This window comes from Ictidomys tridecemlineatus, chromosome 1 (genome assembly GCF_052094955.1).
Source record: "Ictidomys tridecemlineatus isolate mIctTri1 chromosome 1, mIctTri1.hap1, whole genome shotgun sequence".
NCBI lineage: Eukaryota > Metazoa > Chordata > Mammalia > Rodentia > Sciuridae > Ictidomys > Ictidomys tridecemlineatus.
This window is the reverse complement of record NC_135477.1, coordinates 228809308-228831568: the sequence shown is the minus strand read 5'-3', so window position 1 is coordinate 228831568 and position 22261 is coordinate 228809308. Positions and strand designations below refer to the sequence as shown.

At 40.8% G+C, this 22261-nt stretch overlaps 1 long non-coding RNA gene across 1 annotated transcript; it reads right to left on the bottom strand.

Annotated features, from left to right (window-relative positions):
- Window positions 1-7837: 7837 nt before the first annotated feature.
- On the bottom strand, window positions 7838-14708 carry LOC120885463 (uncharacterized). The gene is made up of 3 exons (XR_005728102.2): window positions 14501-14708; window positions 11158-11280; window positions 7838-7908 (listed from the first exon to the last, which is right to left on the bottom strand). It is a non-coding gene; the product is annotated as an uncharacterized LOC120885463 (long non-coding RNA).
- Between the last annotated feature and the right edge of the window lie 7553 nt (window positions 14709-22261).

The window sequence follows — 22261 nt, the reverse complement described above, 5'->3', positions numbered from 1 at the left end:
AAGAACCTGAAAAGAAAAGAAAAATCAGAGTTGATGGCTGCTGCAAAAGGGGGCAAAAGGAGAGAGTATGGTTGACATCAGGCTGATGGGATGAGGGTAAGAGAAATCTGCAGTACGTGTGCCAGTGAAAATGCAGGAATGTGGTGACCTTTGGAACACCAAGGGGAGGCAGCTTCCCAGAGCACCCCACCCCACAGACAGCAGCCACAGCAGGACAGGAAGGTAAGAGAGGCAAATATAGGAAGGGCCAGGAGATCCCCTCCCCATTCCCAGGCTTCCTCATTTCCTATAAGGCATGGAGAGAACCTAGAACATTCCTCATTGGCCGTAGGGAGGAGAATAACTGAAAATAGGACATAGCATGCCTGAAAAGAGTCAGCAAAATGTAGGATGAGAGACCCTATAGCAGAACATGTTCACAGTCCAAAGCTGAGGGTCTGTCTTAGTCTGTGTTCTGCTGCTATAACAAAATAGCATATACTGAGTAAGTTATAGACAATAGAAGTTTATTTGAATTCTGGAGCTTGTGAAGTCCAAGATCTGCATCAGGCAAGGACCTTTTCCTACATCAGACTATGGCCAAAGGTATCACAGAGAGGGAGGGAAGGAAGGGGGTGGGGGGAAGGGAGAGGGAGACAGAGGAAGCTATGGGAAGAGAGAAAGGTGATAAACTTCCTTCTTTTATAACTCACTCACTCCTAAGATAACAGTCTAAATCCACTCATGAGAGTGGAGGCCTATGTCCTAGTCACTTAAATGTTCCATCTTTCCACACTATTATAATGGCAATTACATGTCAACATGAGTCTTGGGGGGATATTCGAATCATAGCAGAGTCTAGTGGAAGTTTCTTCAAGTCTCTGAGGCATCAGCAGGGCTAGGTAGAGTGGGAGGGGGCAAAGCAGACCTCCCTGTAGCAGGGGCAGGAAGACCTGTGCAGAAGAGCAAGCATGGAGCAGCTGCATTCACAGAGAAACCCACAGACCCACAGCGTGGGACCCTACAGGGACACCAGCCATTTGGGATGACACGGGGCTGGGAGATGAGTTCTTCAAGGTTGGATTGCACCCACAAAGGTCATAGAAACAAACTTTCAGTGGTGAGGAAATTATCCAAAGAGACTCTTTTTAAAATAGGAATTAAAATAATTATTTGAAGAATAAAGTATTTTTTGAGCAAAATGAGTTTCATTTTGAAACTTATCTGTCCCTGGGTATAGCCATCAGCCACATGTAGCCATCGGGTGGCTAATCTGCATTGAGATGTTTTGTATGTGTAATACAAATACTAGATTTCAAATAGTCAGTCCAAAAACATATGTCTAAAATATTTTTTAATCATGTGGTTTATTGATTAAATGTTTAAACAACATGGTTCTGAAGTAATGACTAAATAAAACCTATTATTAAAGTTAATTTTACCAGTTTCTTTTCACTTTCTATGTAGCTGCTAAAAAACTTTATGTGACATATGGTTCATATTTGTGGCTCCCTACGTATTTTTATTGGACAACAGCATTCTAGAAACATAAAGCTAGTTGAGCTTCTTCACATATTTATGCTGAGGCTACCCTCACCCTTGCAATGGGAGCCTCTCCATGAGGCAGCTCCCTACATAGCGGGTGCTTCACCAGGGCCAGCAAGTGAGACAGAGGACAAGCAAGACAGAAGTCACAGTTTTTTATAACCTAACGTTGGTTGTGACAAACCATCACTTTAGCCATATTGTAGTCTTCACAAGCAAGTCACTAGGTTCACCAACACTAAGTTGAGGAGACCACACAGGGTCATGGATAACAGGCAGTGGGGATCACAGGGGCCAACTCAGAAGCTTCCCACACAGAACAAGGAAGTGAGTGGAGCACACACAAAATGAGTGGTCATGGGGGAGGAGAAGAGATATCCCTTCATAAGTGGACAGGAGAGATGCATGTGGGTAAAGGTTAGGGTAGATTGCTGTAATTGGTGACGACAAGCCACAGCATTAGGACTGATGACATATTTTAATCTCCATGAAGTATGAGGCAAGGTCATCTGGAGCAAGGAGGATGTGGGCGGTTTAGGAACAAGAAGAAAGTTTGGAAGAACAACCTTAGGGAATGCAAAGAACATGCACTAAAGAAACTCAATCCAACTCACCTGGCAGTGCCAAATGGAAAGTCAAAATAACTCGAAAGCAAAGGGGAAAAAAAAAAAAAAAAAACTAGTCCGCTCAATTGTGTGATTTATTTTCTCCATCAACTTTCAGATCAGAGAAAGTGGCAAGAGATATATGCCAGCTCAGGGTAGGAAAAATTTTCACCTATATGTGAGTAAAGCCAAGAAATAATAGTGTGAATTAGACTCATTTATATTTCTCTCCATCTGATTCTTCAGTCCCACCCTGCCCAGCAGGTCTCTTTCTAGTGAGCAGGACAACAAATTAAATAGCCTGGTGCATGAGCTTTTGATACCGGTCTCTTGGACCTGAAGTGCATGCTAATAACCTTCTTTTATTCCTAACTGCACCCTCTATGGCTGCTCAGTGGGTAAATCTCTCCAGAACTTCAAAGGAAATTTGCAGCATGGAACAGACCCAGGGGTTCTGTCTGCACATCACAGACCTCCATAATACCATTGAATCTTCCAGATTAAAACTGGTTACTTAAATTCAGGAATACTTATGATAGGAAACATACAGCATTGTGATATAATAAGTTTCAGTACACCTTTAAGATAGTTGGAATTGTTTTTTTAGTTGGGTTTAAAATCATAGTGAAAGCAAGCCACATAAAAACAGAAATAATAGTAGCCCTAATATTCACTCTGACTAGGATGGCCAAGTCACCCTGTTTGGCTTGGGACTGTCCTAGTTTTAGCACTGAAGGCCTGTCAGTTGCAGGCACAATGAGATGGTTGGTCGCCTTAATTTACCTGTAAATGTTCTCAGGAGTGGTCTAGGAGCACAGCTCCATCTGAGAGAATTCCTAGGGCTGATCATGCAGCAACTTCTGATTCTTTGCATGCCCTGAGCTGTGTTACTTTCCTGAGCCCCTCCCCTCCGGCCCCTTGTACAAAGCTGACAGTTTCCTAGAAAGCAGTGATCTCGCAGTTTATCTTTTTTTTTTGAGTGAGTAAAATTCATTTAAAAAAGATTTGGTACTTGTTATTTGCAAAGTTCACTGACAGACTTCAAAGTATATTCCTGTCCTCAAAGATCTTACTTGATTGTAAATACAACAAAAATGCGTGACATAAAAAAGCCAAATAATAAAGAAACTCACATATAGGATAAGCATTTTAAGTTCACCAATCAGAATATGATTAATTGCAAACTTGCTCTGGGAAAAAAAAAGAGTAACTTTTAGAGCCTAGAAGTTTGGGGGGTTTTGAGGGGAGGAGTTATTATTTTTATTTTTTTGCAAAACAATGGTAACAATTTCTAAAAATCTGCCACCATGGGTTGAACAAAGTGGAGGAGAGGGATGGTATACTTTAGATAATTCTTCAAGCTTAAAAACCATGAACGGACCAGGCTCCCAGGGTCCTCACTGACACACTCTGAACTGGTAAACTTGCCAAAATATTTTTTTTCTTCACTTAAAATGGATTATCTGACAACTTAGATCCTGGGGTAAGAGATTCCTTGAAATATGATTCATAATCATTTAGCTCATTACCTAGCACATATCAGGTGTTCAAAAAATCATTACTATTATGATTTATGTATATATATATATTATACTGGCAAGTATCATTTTGTTTTCCCTCCACACTTCAAATTTGGAAAAGTCTGGTGCAATTCAAATTTTATATAAGCCACAAATACTGCTTCACTGTCCCTATAGACTTAAAAGGAGCAGAGGACTCACGTATGTTACCTGAATGTGCTCTCATTCAAAATATCTTTCATTTTGAAATTGCCAAATTAAGCTCAGGCAATTCATGTGGCTATCAATGCATTAACATTAAACTTATGCTTACAAACTTATCTTACCCCTTTTTCTATTACTTGAGTTATCTACTGCTATATTGTCAATTTTCCCCCAAATTTGTCAGCTTAAATCAACACATACTTATTACCCCATGGCCTAAATGGGTCAGGGATCTGGGCATGGTTTAATTGGCTCCTCAACTGCAGGGTGTCACAAGCAGATCTCACCTGCATTCAAGGAGTGTGGATCACTGTAGACATCTTACAGTTAAATTGCAAGCCCACATGATTGTTTTCAAGATTCACTTCTTCCTGGGTCGTTAAACTTAGGATCACAGTTTCTAGCTACTGTTGGCTGCAGGCCACCCTCAATTCCTTGTCACATTGGCTTCTTTGTTGTGACAACTTGCCTCATCCAAATGTTCAAGTCAAGAAAGCAATAAAGAGACTATCAGCCTCAAAGAAGTTCCAGCCTTTCATAATGGAATCCTGCAAGTGACATGCCCTCACACCTTTGCCATGGTCTGCTTTTGCCATAGTTTATCAGTTAGAAGAAAGTCATTAGGCTCAGCCCATGTGCAAGAGGAGACAAGGACACAAGAGTTTCAGACCAAAAAGCAGTGAGTATTGTGAGCCACCTGAGAAGCCAACCCTCACATACCCTTTAGAGCTCTTGGTCATGATTAGTTTGCAACTGGTTATATGAAATATGCAGAGTCATAGAAACAACAGAAGTAGGGCCTCTTGCCTTCCTTCTAAGGCAGCAGCCACATTGATTTGTAGCATTCGTCAGAACTAGCCCACTTTGCCGTGTTCTAGAGCACATTTTCTGCTTCAATCACTGCTAATAACAGTTGGAACTAGCCCCAAATCACAGAAATCAAATTAAATTAGGCCATATTTTGGGGGCCAATAATTTAACTCTTTTGGACCTCAGTTTCCTTCTGGAAACACGAGGGCTACAATCTCTCAGGCTCCATCCAGCTCCAAAATGGCCTCAAGATATCATAACCTACTCTTGGTAAAGAGGCTGCTATGTATCGCAAAGCCTTTCCCAAACCCAGGAGCCATCTACCCAAGAACATATACCCCTGGAGCAAGAGTGAAGGGATGTATAAGAAATGGTTTTCATAAACTTCATTTGCAGAGTAGAGCTCAGTGGCTTCGTTTTGCCACCCAGGAAGCTCACAAAAATTATCAAAGCTTTGCAAAGGTTGAATGTGTCACTTAACAACAGTGCAACATCAAACATTGAGAAAGGCTCAGAGGGGAGGGAGCAGAGGAAAGAGCTCGTAGACACTCCCAAGGAGAAAGGGACCCTAAGCCAATGTGGAATCCTTGGTCTTCTCCCAAAAGGCCTTGCAAATGGCTTTAGCCAGCAATGGGTGCCCTGTGAGTTCTAGTTGACTGAACAAAGGAAACTGGGGGTGTTTTTGTCTTTCGGGAGGCAATGTATAGTAACCAAATATGTAAGATAAATATACATGCACTGACCCACATCAAGATCCATGAACTCACTAAATCAAGAAATTTGCATACCGATAACAGAAGAAAAATTGTGTTCAACATGTGGCCAAATGAATTTGGAATCAGAATGGAGGGAATGAGATTAACTGGAAATGTAATGTTATTGGGCTTTTAGCTCCAGAAGAGGAACAGTGTCATGACTTGGGGTCATTAGCTTGTGAGGTTGCTTAACTGAACTTGCTATCCTAGACAGTGCTTAGGTGGTTAACATCATGTTTGCCTTATGATTCTCCTTTTATCCAAGCGTCCAAGTGTGCTCAACCTCCATTCAGAATAACAGTAGTAGCATAGCTAATAAAAGATTGACTTCATTGGGTAAAGAGTCTAAAAAGCCATCTTGTCTATTTTAAGAATCCTTTGTATACTAGTGTAAGCCTGTATAAGCTAGTTTCCAAGTTTAATTCTTAGTGGGAAATCTTTTTTCCAAGTCCCAGGAGAAAAGGAGATGCCTCTAAGTCCCAACAGGAATATTGGCAACCCTGCACCTATAGTGAGCTGAAATTTTGGACGAGTCTGCATTCTTTTATGAGCCTCAAAACCATAAAGCAGGAATCAAAACACAGAGGCCCTGTAATATATCCCTCCTACCAGCTCTTAACATGTCTAGTTGATAAATTGCTCCATTTGGCAGCAAATGTGGAAAATGGACGAGAAAAGTGGTCTTCAAGCATATTATGCACAGAGTCCAAGTGCCTTGATTCATGTGGCCATGTGACCGCACAATTCCTTCTTTAAGTTTTCTCTACAACAGGATAAATACCAACAGGATAAAAATATAGTTTCCTTTCTTCAATTTAATTATACCTGTATTTTTTCTTTTTTGATATGCACATAAGCAGCAATAATTAATATAAACTGTATATTGTAACAAAATTTCCATATGGCATCTTTTTTCTGTCTGCAAAAATCATATAAAAATGTGTCTTGCCCTTTTGTTGGGGCCATTTACAAGCCTGGGGGCAATTACACAAAGTGTATTAGAGTCACCCACACAATCTCCTAATGGCAGCTTGGCCCAGAGCCAAGCTTTAAGGCAAACCTCAGGGAATTCAAATTTAAAAGTCAGCTACATTAGAGGTAGTGATTTGGTTTGGAGAAGATATCATCTTTCTTGATTTATTACAGCCAGTGCTTTCAGTGCATTTAAAAGATGATCTAGTTTAGCTGCATTTTCAAGGGAGTAATACTGCATAAAATGAGAAACATCTGAACTGGGAATTACCAGAATGGGACCTTGACTAGAGCTCAAAATATGCGGACAGTATAATTCTTCTTAGAAATAGGTCTTCACTCAGAATCTGCAAAAATAACCTACATGAAAATCCCCCATATCTAATTTGTGATCTGTAGGTAGAGATGAGTCTGTTACTGCCAAGTATTTTTAAGTGAGTGCAAGGAATGACCATTTATTATCAGGAATAAGCATATGATTTAAAATGTTAGTCTTGCTAGTGCTTGTAATCTATGAGTAAGCTATACTTACTCTCAGAAAGAATTTCACATCTCTCCTCTCTACGATCCAAAAGAATCTGTACCCACAGTTCTGACTGTGTGGACTCACACTGGTTTTTCCCAGTGCGTGCACTGGACATCTTCTATCTCAGCTGGTGATACTGGTGAGTCAGTAAATCTTTTCAAAATATTTATGTTCTTTAATACTAGGTTCAGATTTTGGGGGTGGGGATAGGACTTACAGTACTATTTAGAACAAAGCTATTTAGAAAAAAAAGTTATTTCTAGAAAAATAAATTTCTCTATGCTTGTATTTTTGGACAGAAAAAAAAAACACTAAGAACTTCAGATCCATTTCCCACTAGTGTCTCCATTCTGATGTTTTATTGCATTCCACAGTGGTTTTGCAACCCAATGTATCAAGAGTTTCCAAGAAGAATGTAAACAGGGCCTTTGCAGTAACTGGGGTAGAAAGAACCCATGACCATGACTGGAAGCAGAAGACTTCCAGGAGCTGTCCCATGACAGCCATGCTGCATTCCAAACCGGCACCAACTTCTTCTGACATGCACACCAGGAAGCAAAATTTGTCTACCAGGAAGAAACTGGGTGGACTCTACTACTTTTAGGAAAACATCAACTCCATTCTCATAGTCCATGTACACATTTATTGTAGCTATCACCTGCACATACATATCATGGTCCAACATTGTCAGATATTATGCAGTTTGGGGAGGGGATCTCTGGTCCCAAAGCTCTTTCCCTTACTCAAGCAACTTCCACTGCTTTAAGAAAGAAATAACTCAAAATACAAAGGAGGTCAACTTCACTCATTTATTCACACAATTTTTCTCAACAGGTATTTATTGAGCACCACCTATGTGCAAGACCCTGTCCGAAGTGCTGAAAATAAAGCAGAAAAGAATGAGACCAAGTCAGGAACAACTTAGAGGAAGAAGAGTTTATTCTGGGATCACAGCTTCAGAGGCTCAGTCTATGGTCAGCTCACTCAAAGACCTAAAAAAAAAAAAAAAAAAAAAACAAGGGCAAGGATGTTACATGATGATGTTTCAGAGGCTAAGGGGTGGAAGCAAATGTGGGGGACACAGTCTGTTAGGCATTTTAAATATTAGACAATTTAAATATTAAAGCAATTGATGCAGCCAGCGCTTAGAGACACCAGGTGTTAGCTTGGGCTCTGCCTATGGGCCTATCAGCCTTCTTCTGCTGCATTTCTTAGCTTGAGGGTTTACCAATTCTTGAATTCAAATAGATGAATGCAGAGCCCCAAGGGCTCTGGAATCAGAGAGCCTCAGAGAAGGATTTGGGTTAGTCACAGTACAGAATACATATCAGACACAAACTAGACTCTAGATTTTCTTCTTCCTGTTGTAACAGAAAGAAGAACAGGAAAACAGTGAAGTTCTCTAAATCCTGAGAGAATCAACTTCTGTAAGCATGTTTAGAGATCAGCAGTTTAGAGAAAAGAATAGCAAATCAGCAGGATTCTTTCCCACAAGCAAAATTGAATAAAAATTATCAAAGTGGAAGCCCAATACCTACAAATTCTTCTCCCATCCTAATGGAAGCAACTCAAAATCTCAACATGGTACATGCCAACTATCCAATTCCTGTCTCCTTCACCACCCCATTAAAAAACAAATACTTCTTCCTTCAGCAAAAACATTGAGTTTACATCATCCCAACTAAACAATCACCCCCACCTTCCACCATCACCATCAAACTTGGTTACATCCACGTTTATTCTCATTTTCTTCCCAACAACAACTGAAAAAAAGGGGCACCCCTTTGCATTCATGCTAGTTTCCATTTCCCTGTGTTCCCTCCTGACCTCTCTTCCCTCCTCCAAGATTATGGTCCACCATTACCCTTTGTTCTTCAATGTACTCCTCATCTCCTCTATATCTCCCTTGGATTCATCTTTACTAGCTCCTTTTAGCATTTGAAAGTGCTCAAGTCACCCTATCCTGATAGAACTAAAGATTCATGAGAGTAATTTTAAACATTCCAATAGACTAAAATCAGAGAGCCAATTGAAAGAAAAAATATGCATATTACTTATGCCTGCAACAGCGACTCTAAAAGTTGTTAACAAGGGTTTATAACTTCTGACTTTTGATTATTTAACACATTTTAAGTTTACATCTAAAATTCTTTATTGCATATTTTAATGGTTGCAAAGAATATAATTTCTATCATGTATTTAAATTTTGATATTTTGAAATTACAATTAAATTAAAAATCAGCAATTTGATTTCTACCATCAGCCATATTTCAAATACACATATTAGCTCTTTTGTAAAAGAGATTTCACAGTATTCCCTTTCTTCTTAAAATCACATTTTTGTTTCCCTTTCCCATACTATTTACCATAAGGTGATATATTTTTATGCTTCAATGACTTCTATGGATCACCCCATCAAAAGTGAACAGGCAGGTGTTGATGATTTTAGGTTCCTACAGTGTTTAGGTCACTGTGTTCAGACAGTTCTAAGTATTAAATTTTAAGGGGGAAGGTATTTTAGAAATCAATTATATTATTGTTAGTCCATGATTGATTAAAATAACATAAATATATAATGCATTTAGGTAATTAATAAGTAATAACAAGCAAGACATTTTGGAGGTGCATTTTTTACTGAAATGAATAGGCATAATTTTAGGGTGTGGCTAAAAAGAAAAAAATTCTCTGATACCAACATTATATAGTATTTTGAGTTTGGCCTCCCTGATATTTATTCATTATAAATAAGAGCACATGATGAAAACCAACATGAAGAAAGCCATGCTGTTATTTACAAGGCAAAAATAAATAGGATTTTGAAAGGAGAAGTGGGAAGGATAATGGCTGCGATTCATCATGAACTTTCTCTGAGGCAGATCATTTTCCAAGAAAACACATATGGAAACTGAGTTTCTAGAATCTGAACCCATTATAATTCTCCAGGCTTCCACCCATACCTTAGAAAGTCTGCACCTACTACCTGAAGGATGTGTGCATCAACTTAAATATCCCAAGTGAGATCATTGCCTGAGGTTGCAGTCTCACTTGAATATCCCCAGGAGTGCTTATCCATGTAACTGACCCTCCATCATTGGTTTTTCTCATATTTTCTTCCCTCGGCAGGAGAAGAGGATCTACAGCTAAATCACAAAGGTTTTCATCCCCGTGGTAGAAATGGAGCAAATTATACTGGTCAAGATCTATAGCATATGGTATGACATTTTTCCTGAATTCATCCACAGTCTGACCTTAAGAGAAGTGATATTTAAAAGACCATATCTTGAGGTCATTTGTGGGCATGCCTGTCTCTGGTGCTGCTGGGAATATAACGACATCTAAGTGTTGAGGTTTGATGCTAACGGCCATCTACCAGATGTGGAGTACTGTGCTTTGGGGCAGGAAAAGAATGCCAAAGGAAGCATCATTTGAGGTCACTATCCCGCTGCTTATAATTACAAGTGACAAGTGCAGAGAGTTCACAGCTTGCTCACAAAACAATGAGCAATGGAAGGAGAGGTAGGAACGAGACTTGGAATGATGACAGAGAGTAAATATCTCAAGCCATCTCATTCCACTACTGGAGTCTACAACAGGGGTCAAGAACATATTGCCCACCATCACTTCCATTTAGAAGACCTGTGCCAAGGGTCAGAATCCATGGCAAGTTGCCTCAGTTAGTCAAAACCTGCAGGTAAATCATGTGGTCTTGTGTTTTACATGGAGATTCTATGAGCTGCTAGAAATTAAAACTTTGAGTTCTTTTCTAACATTTGTTCAAGAACCATTGTGAACCTCCTTAAAATGAAGATTACTTGGGCCCAACTCAAGAACAACTGGTGCATAATTAGGAATGTGGAGGAACAAGTATCAGCACTTTTCATGAGCAATTTGGACTTTGATGACCAAGGACTCAGGAAATCAGGTTCAGAAAAGAAAATGCAAACCTACAAGATTTCTACATCAGTAGCCCCAGATAATTTTTTAAAGTTGTAGATCGACACAATGTCTTTATTTATTTATATTTATGTGGCACTGAAAATTGAACCCAGTACCTCACATGTTGCTAGGCAAGTGTTCTACCACTGAGCCACAACTCCAGGCCCCCAAATAATTTATTCTGTTGAGTTATACTTTTGCATTATACACATGTTCACTGTGCCAATATTATAACATCAAAAAATAGACAAATTGAAAACATGGGATTAAAAACAGAACAGCAAATTCTAATATTTTCTTCTCACATGCAAACAGATCATCTGGATTCCTCACACTGGAGCCTGTGCATACACCCCAGGGTGGAGATCCACTCCTGCAGCCCCAGCAGCCATTGTGTCCATGAGCTCCCCCTCTGTCCAAAGATGGAACTGCAAAAGAAAGAACAATGCAGAAATTTTAGATGATGTCTCTAAGAGAAGGCAATGACTTGAGCAAAAGGCAGCCAATAGGAAGAGAAAAGTTTTAAATGACATCTACTGTTTATACTTCCCTACCAGCTTCTGTATGACTATAAGCTACTTCAATCATCTTCACAGCTTCCTCAGATATCTGGGCAGCCTTTCAGCCCATCACTTAAAACATTACCAAAATATGACTGAAAACATGGAAGAGCTATTCTTTCAGAAATTGGTGGAAAAGCAGATTTTGTAGCTGAAAGAGAAATATTGGCTTCAGAACAGGTCAAGCTAATACTTTTTGAGATATTAAATGATTTTCTCCTCCAGTGTTTTCCTTTCCAAAATCCCTTAATGTCTTCCCTCACTTAACCCAGTGTCATTTCCAAACATTCTATTTGCATGAGTTCGGTAGCCCATAGATTTTCAGTTCCTAAAGCCTTTTTTCCAAACTGAAGCAAAACCCTATAGGGTTTACACCAAGGGCTGTGCAAACTGAGAGAGAAGGAAATCTCTGGCAAAAGAAGTGATAGAGACCAAACATGAGAAAGCAATTCTTCCAGGCTAGAAAAAGTGGTAGGAGACATGAAAAAGTTTGGGGATCCCTAATGAAAAAACTAGGCATGGAAAGGCCATGAAAGCATAAAGGAGGGACACAAAAGGCTTTGCTGGACGTTCCCACCCCAGCCTTAGGAGAGTGATCCACTCCTGCAGCCCCAGCAGCCATTGTGTCCATGAGCTCCCCCTCTGTCCAAAGATGGAACTGCTGCTCTTCTACCTACCCTCTTAGCAGCCAGTTCAGGTGCCTCTGCTGGTCAGCCTACTGCAAAGCTTGGCTCACATCACATCAGTTAAGCTCAAGAAAATGGAAACCATCCCCCAGATCAGAATTTTACTAAGGAAGTCCCTCTAACACCTGTGGAACCGGGACTGAGATCAGCCCCATGCACTTGGGCATACATTCACTCCCTCTAACACAGTTTTCCTTTCATCCTTTGTTCAGTGAGCATGTCACTACCAGTCCGTTTGAAATTTCTAAACAGGTCAACTCATGCTTCCAATCCTATTCCGTCTTTCCAGTATGTACTTACCTCCCCTTAAAAAATGCTAGGGACAAAATGATAATTTTTTGTAGAATAATCTAAACAAATCGAAATAATAAGATACAAACTGTCATTTTTCTCTGTTGTTGAACATGAATAAGACAACCAGCACAATTTGGTACTAGATAGGCAAGAAAGCTGAGAATTACCCACAGATATACATGTGGAAATGTATATTAGGCCCTTTTTCCTGTTCCTGGCATGGAGCTCCTAAGACCCATGGAATTTCCTAAGTGATGGGAGAGTCTTTTGTTATTTATAATGAGTCTCTTTCATTTATGTTAATGAGGTGACTCTTGGCAAGGCCCCTAGATTGCTTCAGGATGAGCACTGGTCTGGTAACCAGAAAAAACAAGCACTTGATTCAAGGATAAAAACTTTCATCATCTCTCTCAACCTCTGAGGGAAAAAATGGGGCTGGACATTTCACTCAATCGCCAATAACCACCAACTTAATCAATCATGCCTCCACAATGTAACCTGAAGAGCCACGGAAAGGAAGAGGCTAAGGCAGTTTCTGAATGGGTGAGCATATCCTCATGCTGGGAGACAGAGGCTTCTGCCACAGGACCTTCTGGACATCTCCCTACATATACTCCTTTTTATCTGACTGCTCATTAATATCATTATAACTAACTGCATTGGGAAGATTAGCATTTATCTGCATTCTGAGTATCATCTCAGCAAGTTTTTAAACCTGAGGAAGGGTCATGGAGACCCCTAAATTTGTAGTAGCCTGGGCAAAAGTATGGGTGACTTGGGGACACCTTTTGTGGCTCACATGTGAAGTGGGAGCACCTAGTGGGACTGAGCCCTTTGCTTCCTCTGTTGTCCTACAATAAGGTGAGCATTCAAACGGCACAGCAGTACTTTAAAACACGAATCACAATGGAGCACTCTTCTGCTCACAGTCCTCTGGTAGCTTTCTATGACTCTTACAATACAACCCACGCCACTTATTCTAGCTTTCCAGGCCTTTTGTGACCTGGCCCTGCCTACCTATGGAACCTCATCTCACACCACACCCACTTACTCATTAAACCCTACCCAGGCTCCCTTCTTCCTGGTTTTCTGTTTATTAAACCCACCAATCTTCTCTTTGCTTGTCCTTGATCCCTTGGCCTGGCAATCCTCAGCCCTCTTCCCGACATACCAGTCTAAGGTCTTATTGAGATGTCATCTTAGAGACACTTTCCCGGATCGCCCCATGAGTGACAGAAGTTCACCATCACAGCAGGCTGATAAAATTCCCCACATACCCTTCTCGGCACCTGACACACTGTGTGTTCCTTTATCTGTTTACTGTCTGATGACTCACTAGAATGCAACCCCCAGGAGAAATAGGACCTGTGTGTCTTATCCCTCACTGCAACCCCAGTGTCCAAAACAGAATCTGACCTTTTGGCCAACTGTTAAATATTGGAAGACTGAAAGGCTGGTGAAATCTTCCTCCCAGGAGTGACCGAGAAGTGTGTCCATTTACGACTGAACCACAGAGAAGACCATGACTCTCCTGATGCCCTGCTTAGCTTGGCGTCTGGCTGGTGACAGGAGCTCATGCTGGGAATGAAACTATTTCAAGATTCACTCCATGAAAGGGGCTGTTTATTAGAGCATCAGCAAGCATAAACAGCTTGTGTGGAGCCAAACAGGAGGGCCAGCACCAAACAAGAGCTCTGGCAAATTTCCTCACTCCGTACCATGCTTTCAACGCGGTTCCCAAGAAAACCGTTCATCCTGCCAGGCAGTCAACCTCCTGTCTCCTTGGGCACTAATTGCTCTGCCTGGTTAGACAATTTAGAAAAATGCAGCACTCTCAATATGACATAAGGAAAGGGAAAAGGAGGGGGCCTAGCTTTGCAAAAGTACAATGAGTTCTGATAAAAGGAAAACACAGAAAAGTAGCCCAGTATTCAGAGAGAGGAGAATGCTTCTTCGTGGCCCTAAATGCCTCATCTGAGACCACAAAGGAGACTCAGGCTTACCACCGCCCAGTCCTCCATGAAGCTCAGGGTACTTGCACCAGCACTGGGAAACAGAGTCAAGGTATTTCTTAAATCTGGCATGAGAAATGAGAAAGTCTCTTTTACCTTAACACAGAGAACTTGACTGCCATCCTCAGGGTCTGCTTGCAGTTCCAAAACAGATACAAGGTGGCCTCCCCACAGCTAGTTGGGAGACTGAAGTGGTAGGAGCATTTGAGGCCAGAAGTCAGAAACCAGGCTGAGCAACACTGGGACACCTTGTCTCAAAACAAAAAAGCTACAACTTAGTGCATAGTGATATTCATGAGTGCAGTTCCCATGTAAATGTGACCAGCAGTTAATGCTAATGATTAACTCTGCATATTTTTTTCCTCTACCAAAGTTACCCATCTCACAAGGGACATTTCAAATTTCAAACTCACAGTTAGTTCTTAAAATGGTTACAGTCTCTCCTCCAAGACTCCACAGCCACAAATTCACAAGGAAGGCAGATAAAGATTTATTGTTAGTGATGTTTAAAATACCAAATGTGTGTGTGTGTGTGTGTATATATATATATATATATATATATATATAACATATATATGCTTGTGTATACATGAGTGTGTGTGTGTGTGTGTGTGTGTATGTGTATAACGTGAGGAAGTAGTAAAAAAAATCATTGAATGTGCCTATGATGGAATGTCATATAACATCAATATATTAATGGGGAAATTTTAAAAGCACACTTGTATTTTGAAGCGTTCCATCATGCTTTCAATGGTTTCACAGAAACCCGGACTAATCCCAAAGAATTTCTGAGTTTTCTCCTAATCCAGCTTTTCATTTTTCTTCTGTGAAATCAGAGATGTGGCCACACCATAGTGCTCAAACAGGGGACATTGGTTAGAAAGGCATATAATCCTCATGTAAACCTATAGCCACACAGAAAATGAGCATTTCTGTTCTCCAAAGAAGGGAATAGCAGAGTCAGAGTTTGAATGTCTCCTCCCGCCCTCTGCTGAGTCTACACTTTCACTCAGCCTCTTCAACGGCAGCTGCAGGCAACCTCCTGGGACAGGGAGAGAGAAGAAGAAATGACAGGGAGTGCAAACCCTATGGAGACTCCCACACCATTCACAGGCTAATGGAAAAGAGCGTACAGAGGCCAGCTATGAACCACAGGCCAAAAAGCCACAGAATTTAAGGCAGGCCAAATATGAGTTGTGAAACATAAAGAAGAGTACAAGTAAACTCCGAATTCCTAAGTCTCTTGACTGGAAGAATAATGATTCCTTTGAAGATATGGAATATGAGCCATAATAGAAAGAGAAGAGCACGCCAAGTTGGGGCAAGTTGGGTCCCTTCAAACATTGAGAGATCTAAATTATACCTCTGGAAGGCAGGCAGGAATATGAATGTGATGTTTTGGGGAAATGAAAGAAGAGAGATCATAACAGCCATTCCATCTCCAGGATGTACCACAGGCCAAGGCCTTGCCATGTGGCCCCAGGTAAGATTTCTGCCGGCCTGTGATGCAGGAAGAACAGGCAGGCACAGACCTCTCCTAGGAGAAAACCTGAAAAGTATAAACTTGCGAAGTGGGAGAGCGTGTGAAACCATTTCCATACTTTTCCCAAGGGCACCTGCAATGCCTGCCTAGTGGGGCTCACCTGGATCCATCTCACTCCTTCACTTTTTACCTTTCTGATCTACTCCTGCCCACTCCCAGTGTCCTCTGACCTGTTTCTCCTGGCAATTTCTGTCAGGTGGAAAGAAAGTGTGAGGACCCTACTCTGACCCTTACCTCTGGCTCCATGCTTGTGACAGCTCCTTAGATATGGGAGTCCCCATCTGTCTTCCCCAGAATGAAGCAGCATCTTCCAGACTCCGGAGAAAGCCAACACAAGCAAACACCTTCTCCAGCTCAATTTGAAGCAAATTCCACATATTATCATTATTTTAAAACTCCCCCTTCCTCTTTACAAAGGGCAAAGGGAAGAGATGCAGAGGGCATGAAAAGTGGTTTTCCTAGTGATGAGAACATTATTTCTTAAAACCATTGTATTCTTAGGCACTCTAAAAATTCAGTCTGTGAAGAAGAATGTGCCTGAGAGAAAAAGGAGAAACCCACAGAGCAGAGGAAGAACCACTGGTCAGAGGAAAGGACTGTCAGTAAGCAACTTGCTGCAGGGGTAACTCCAGCAGAAACCCTGGAGGACAAGGGCAGGTTCGAAGTTAACAAACTGACCATGAGGAAAGACACTGTGACCTTTAGCAGAAAGGAGTCAGAGTGCTTTGCATGACACAAATAATGCCGAAATCATCCCCTCTAATCCTGTACTTCCTTAACTTAGCTTCCTAACTTCTTATAAATCATCATGTGTCAGACTCCTCAAATTCTGTTGGTTAACTCAAGAAAGCAGAAGAAATCTTTATATGAGTAATAAAACTGAATGCTTTCGTGGTACTCGTGACCATTTGCAGAACCACATATTTTAACACGTACACAGAAAATCTACTTTTCAGAAACACTTTTGATGTTTTCTGTCCTCTGTCACCGAGTAGCTCCAGGTTATTTCCTACAAGTGTATATTTGTGACTTCATTTCTGAAATAGTGCTCTATCAGAATAAACTCTACATCCAGCACCTTCCCCAGTAGATCTCCACAGGCTACAGTTAGAAGAAGGCTCATTCATTGGTCTGTTCCTTAACGTCTACACTATTCTCCACTTCTGTGTCCTCATCACAAAACCAAGCCACAACACTCACCCACTGTATGTTCTGAAACCAAGCCTCCACTCTGGCATCCTTTTTAAAGGTACTGAAACTTCATGCAGGTGTTTTTACACACACTTAGAGTTTCCTACGCCTGTCATGATGAATGCTCTCAATTCCCTGGTTCCTAGGTGCTTCCATTTGCAGAGACCCATACCATTTGCAATTGGTCATGATTTTAGGCAGTGTCATTAGTCTAATTTTTGTTACTTAGTTACTTAATTTTTGTTTACTTAAAGTCTAATTTTTGTACTTAATTAGTACTTTCAAGGTTGAATCCCACCATCAAATAAATTTATTTTTGAAGATGGCACAGCCTAGTTCAATAAACCCACATTGAATCCAACATGAAAAAAATTTTTTTTACAAATCATTAGCCACTCCCAGTACAATAGCTGTTTGGGCCACAGCAGCCTGGCTCAATGACATCATATGTCCACTAGAGTAAGCAGTATCCTAAAGATAACTGATTTTCCAAGTTTGATAACGAAAATGGATGAAGTAAACAAATGATATTAGTGTACACATCATTCAAGTTTCTCTAGAGAAAAAGCCAACATATGAATATGCATATGTGTATGCGTACACATAGACATGTATAACATAATTTTGAGAAAAGAATTTTTATCAGTTCGAATTATACATCACACCAGGATTCATTTTGACATAATTATAAAAGCCTGGAATGTAATTCAGTTCCCAGCACTTCCCTTTTCCCTCCCCCACCCCTCCTGTTCCCTTCACTCTACTGATCTTTCTACTACTTACTTACAGTGTATTTTTAATTAGTGTCTGATGAATATACATGAGGGTGAGATTCTCTGTGGTATATTCATATATGTACACTGGAAAGATTGGTGGACTTGTTGAGGGAGTTGAGGGGGAGGGAGGAGGGGTGGGACAAAGGAAGAAGAGTGGAATGGATCCGACTGAATCTGAACTGTATTATGAATAATACACATATTTTTTTTTTCAGAGGTTTACTTTAAGGAATTGTCTTACAGTGTTGGTTGGCAAGTATGAAATCCATAAAGCAGGCAGCAGACTAGTCACTCGGAAAGCATTTCTGTATCACGGCAGAATTTCTTCTTCTTCCACAAAACCTGTTTCCACTCTTCAGGCCCTCAGCTGATTGGATGAGGCCCATCCATATCATCAGAGCTAATTTGCTTTATTTAAAGTCAACTGACTATAAATATTAACTACATTTATTAAACACCTTGACAGAAATCCCTAGATTTCTGATTAAATAACTGAGTACTACAGCCTAGCAAAGTTGGCACGTTAACCTGTCACAGAGTGGAGGTCCTTATCAATCCACAATATCATTATAGTTTTAGTATCAGCAAAGATGACATCAGTGGGAGGAGAATGGCTTTCACTGTGCAAGAGGAGACCATCTAATGATAGAAAATAATGGTCATAGGAAATTACGTCAAACCATATATTTTACAACCACATAGGCTAGAGAGACAGACCTCTAGGGCCAAACCCAACTCTGGTTATTACATTGAGTTCTTTATACTTTTTTTCTTTTATCAAAACCAAACTTCATTGATTTACATAAATCACACCACATAAATGAAAAGTGTTATGTTAACTGAAAAAGTCTCAAATTATGCAGATGTTATCTTGCCAGGACATGCAACAGTTTTCTGTTGTCAAGGTATAACATTATTCTTTAACTCAATGATACTACATAAAATAGTTACAAAGAAAATTCTGATTCATCAACTTACTGAATATTCTTCTCAGCTCCCTAATGGCTTTACCGACTAAGAGTGCTATGATTAAGAAGGAAAAATATTAATTTTAAGGAAATTCTAGAATGATTAGTCTCTTTTACTCTAACTTTCCATATTTCTTATATATCCAGATTCACTTGTTTTTCATGTTTAAAAAGAGAAAGAAAGAAATCACCCTTAGAAAACTAGAACTACCAAAACCAAAAAATATCTTATTCTGCACTCATAATGGTTAACTTCATGTCAAATTGGAGAGGCTACGATGTTCCATTGTGCTGAGAGCCATTGCCAAGTAGGAATGACGCATCAAAATTTCCTTGCCAGCGTACCCCATGTTGCTTAGAGGAAGGACTCGTGGAAATGGACATTTGAAGTGACATTGCATGTATGTTTGAGAAAGGTGACTCTGCTCAAGGACCAGGGTGGATCAGGTTTTAGGGAGTATCCCGCTCCTTGGGTTTAGGGCGTTGCCGGTTTAGAACAATCTGGGTTTAGGGCGGTTCCAGGTTTAAGGTTATTCCTGCTGGGAATAGGGCGTATCCTGCTGTCTGAGTTCCCATTGAGTTCTTGTGGAATTCAGAAAGTATTTGGGATTCAAAGCCTGGTGGAGTACGTGAATTTTGCGGGCAGAACTTGGATTTCCCCTGAACGTGTGTGGAGGCCGGTGTGAGTTGGGGAATAAAGAATTGCTGTTTGAATCTAGAAAGCTGTGGTGGCTCGTGATCTTGTGCCCAGCCAGACTGCGGCACCACTGATGGTCCAACATCAGTTGAGATGTTGCTGGGAAGGTGTTCAAGGATGTGCTTCCAAATGAGCAGACACTATCAGACAGCCCTCCTTCAGGGCCTCATCCAGTCAGGTGCAGGTCATATAAGCTAAGATTCTGGTTTCCAAACTTCTCCCCAAGATTCTCAAGACTGCAGTATAGAAAACCTGCCTGTGTTTCCAGCCTGCTGCCCTGCAGAATCCAAACTAAAGACTGCAGCACCATCTCGGGTGAATTTCTTCCCTACCAGTCTACCTTACTTGCCAGTCTCCAGACTTAGGTGAGCCAATTCCAATCAATCAATGAGTACACCAAATCTATGTGTGCATATAGGTGGGTGAGGGTGTGTATACTATTTCTCTTGTCTCATGCACTTGTTTCAGACAAGTGCTACAATTTCTTATACAAAAAAAAAAACACCTACATTTACATGCCTCTTTTGCTATTAATTAGGTAATTTATTTCATAGTATGAAATCCCTTAAGATTTAAGCTAAGAGGTTTAGGGTTTATTTTTTTCGTCTTTGCCTCTTCAGGGAACCACATACCTGTTTATTCATAGCTGGCAAGACTCCACACACTCTGTTCTTCTTCCAAATTCTGCTTCCTCATTGCCTGAGGCTTGTTAGGTAATAGATACTGCCCAGGCTAAATGGGTGCCAGGTGTTCAACATGGAAGCTGCTTGCTTGTGCCCGAAAGGGATTAAAGATTTGCTGTGGAATAGCTAGGGAATGAAAACAACATGGCAACTTGAGGCTGTCAACTGCGACTGCTGGGGATCCGTCTATTATTATGCCTTCTTAGTGTCCCTTCTGTGGAGCTATTCAGCTGATTGGCACTCACCTAATTAACAATCTAAGAATTACCATGGTTAAGGAACAGAGAAAAAAAAAGCATAGCAGACGTTTAATGATGTGAACACTAGTCTCTTGTGAGACTGCTTTATTGATAAGGTTTTGCTCAAATGGGTAAGATTTGCCCTGTTGCTAAGGCAACCTGCCTTCAGGAATAACAGATCTATATATTATTCCAGCAAGTGGTCTGTGTGACTTAATAAAAGGAAAAAAAAATAAATGCAACTACGGACCCACATCAAAGAGAAGATAGCACAATATAAGGCAGAAGGGGAAAATACCATGCTCAGCATGGCGGGTGTCGGGTTTGAAGATTGGAGCTAAACATGTTACCCTTCCAGAAGAAAGCCAGCTCTATTTGGAATACAGAAGATACATAAACATGGAAGATCTTTCCCCTCTCCTCTGCCTTGGTCTTATTTCTTGCTCTCTCCTTTCCAGCCTCACTGGGCTTCATGCCATTTCTCAAATGTGTCTGGCCTCAACTCTTCACTTGCTGCTGTCTGCTTGGAAACCTCTTTCTCCAGTTACACACATGCTCCCTCTCCCTCCGCGTCTGCAGATCCTGCCATCAGAGAATCCTCCCCTAACCACCACATGAAAAGCAGCCCCTGCCATGCCAATCTGTTTTCTCTATCACTTTATCCCACTCTATTTTTTCAGTGCATTTATCATCCCAGGATATTAATTATGCATTTATTGTTGATTGTCAGTCTCTCTCATTACAACGGAGGCTCCATTAAGAGCAGAATGTGGCTGTCTGGGTCACCACTCTGTCCTTGATGTGTTGAACAGTGTTTTGCTTCCTGTACACATAAAAATAATTAGCTAATAAATGAGGTTCTGCTCCCAATCTTTAAAAATTCAGTTAGGAAGATAAAACTTAGACACATGAAACAAGTATATCATATGAATATGTTAAAAAAAAAATAATCCAAAAGTATTTGCAAGGGGGTTTGGTCTGAGTAAGAAGAGAGAAAACACTGTGAGAAACTGAGACATTGGTCAGTACCTGAGAAACATCCCTTAACAGCACTGGCACCTGCCACTCCTGAGCCAGATATTCTCTATTGATTCTGAGCCAAGCTAGAAGCCTGGAGTCTACACATCACCGACTCCTGTGCCAGAGGCTCCAGTCAAGGTTCAGCCAGCCTCTCACATGAGAGCAGTCGGTGGAAGTAGATCAGCTACCTTCCTTCTCAGGCTTTAGCCATTGCTGGAGAATCTGAGCTCTGGAGTGACAGAACATCACACGCTTGCTCATGGTCAGCAGCTTGACCCAGGAGTCACACACTCCCACAGGGCTGGCACACATTCCGGTAGCTCCTGACCTCTGAAACCGCTCCCCTTTCTGTTCCTCCGGGCAGTAGTCCCATGACTTTGTCATCTAATTCCTCATTTTAGATACCTTACCTCTCTGCTGGAATCACCTTAAGCAATTTTTAAAAATTTTTCCTGACTGAGTCCACGATGGGAACCATTCACAGTCTTAAATAAATGCAAATTGTATTCTAAATGCTAAAGCTTATCTGGTAGGGAAGAAAGCTATGTGGTAACCACCCCCAAGACAGTCCTCCCAGACACCTCCTTCCCAGGTCAGCATTCTTCCATTCTCTGTCTGAACTCCTAAATTATGTAGGGCACAGACAGCACCTCACAAATTTGTACTTAATTCCATACTTTCATATATTACTCTGTATTTTTTTTTCTAATATATGAATTTCTACTCTCCAATTAGACTTT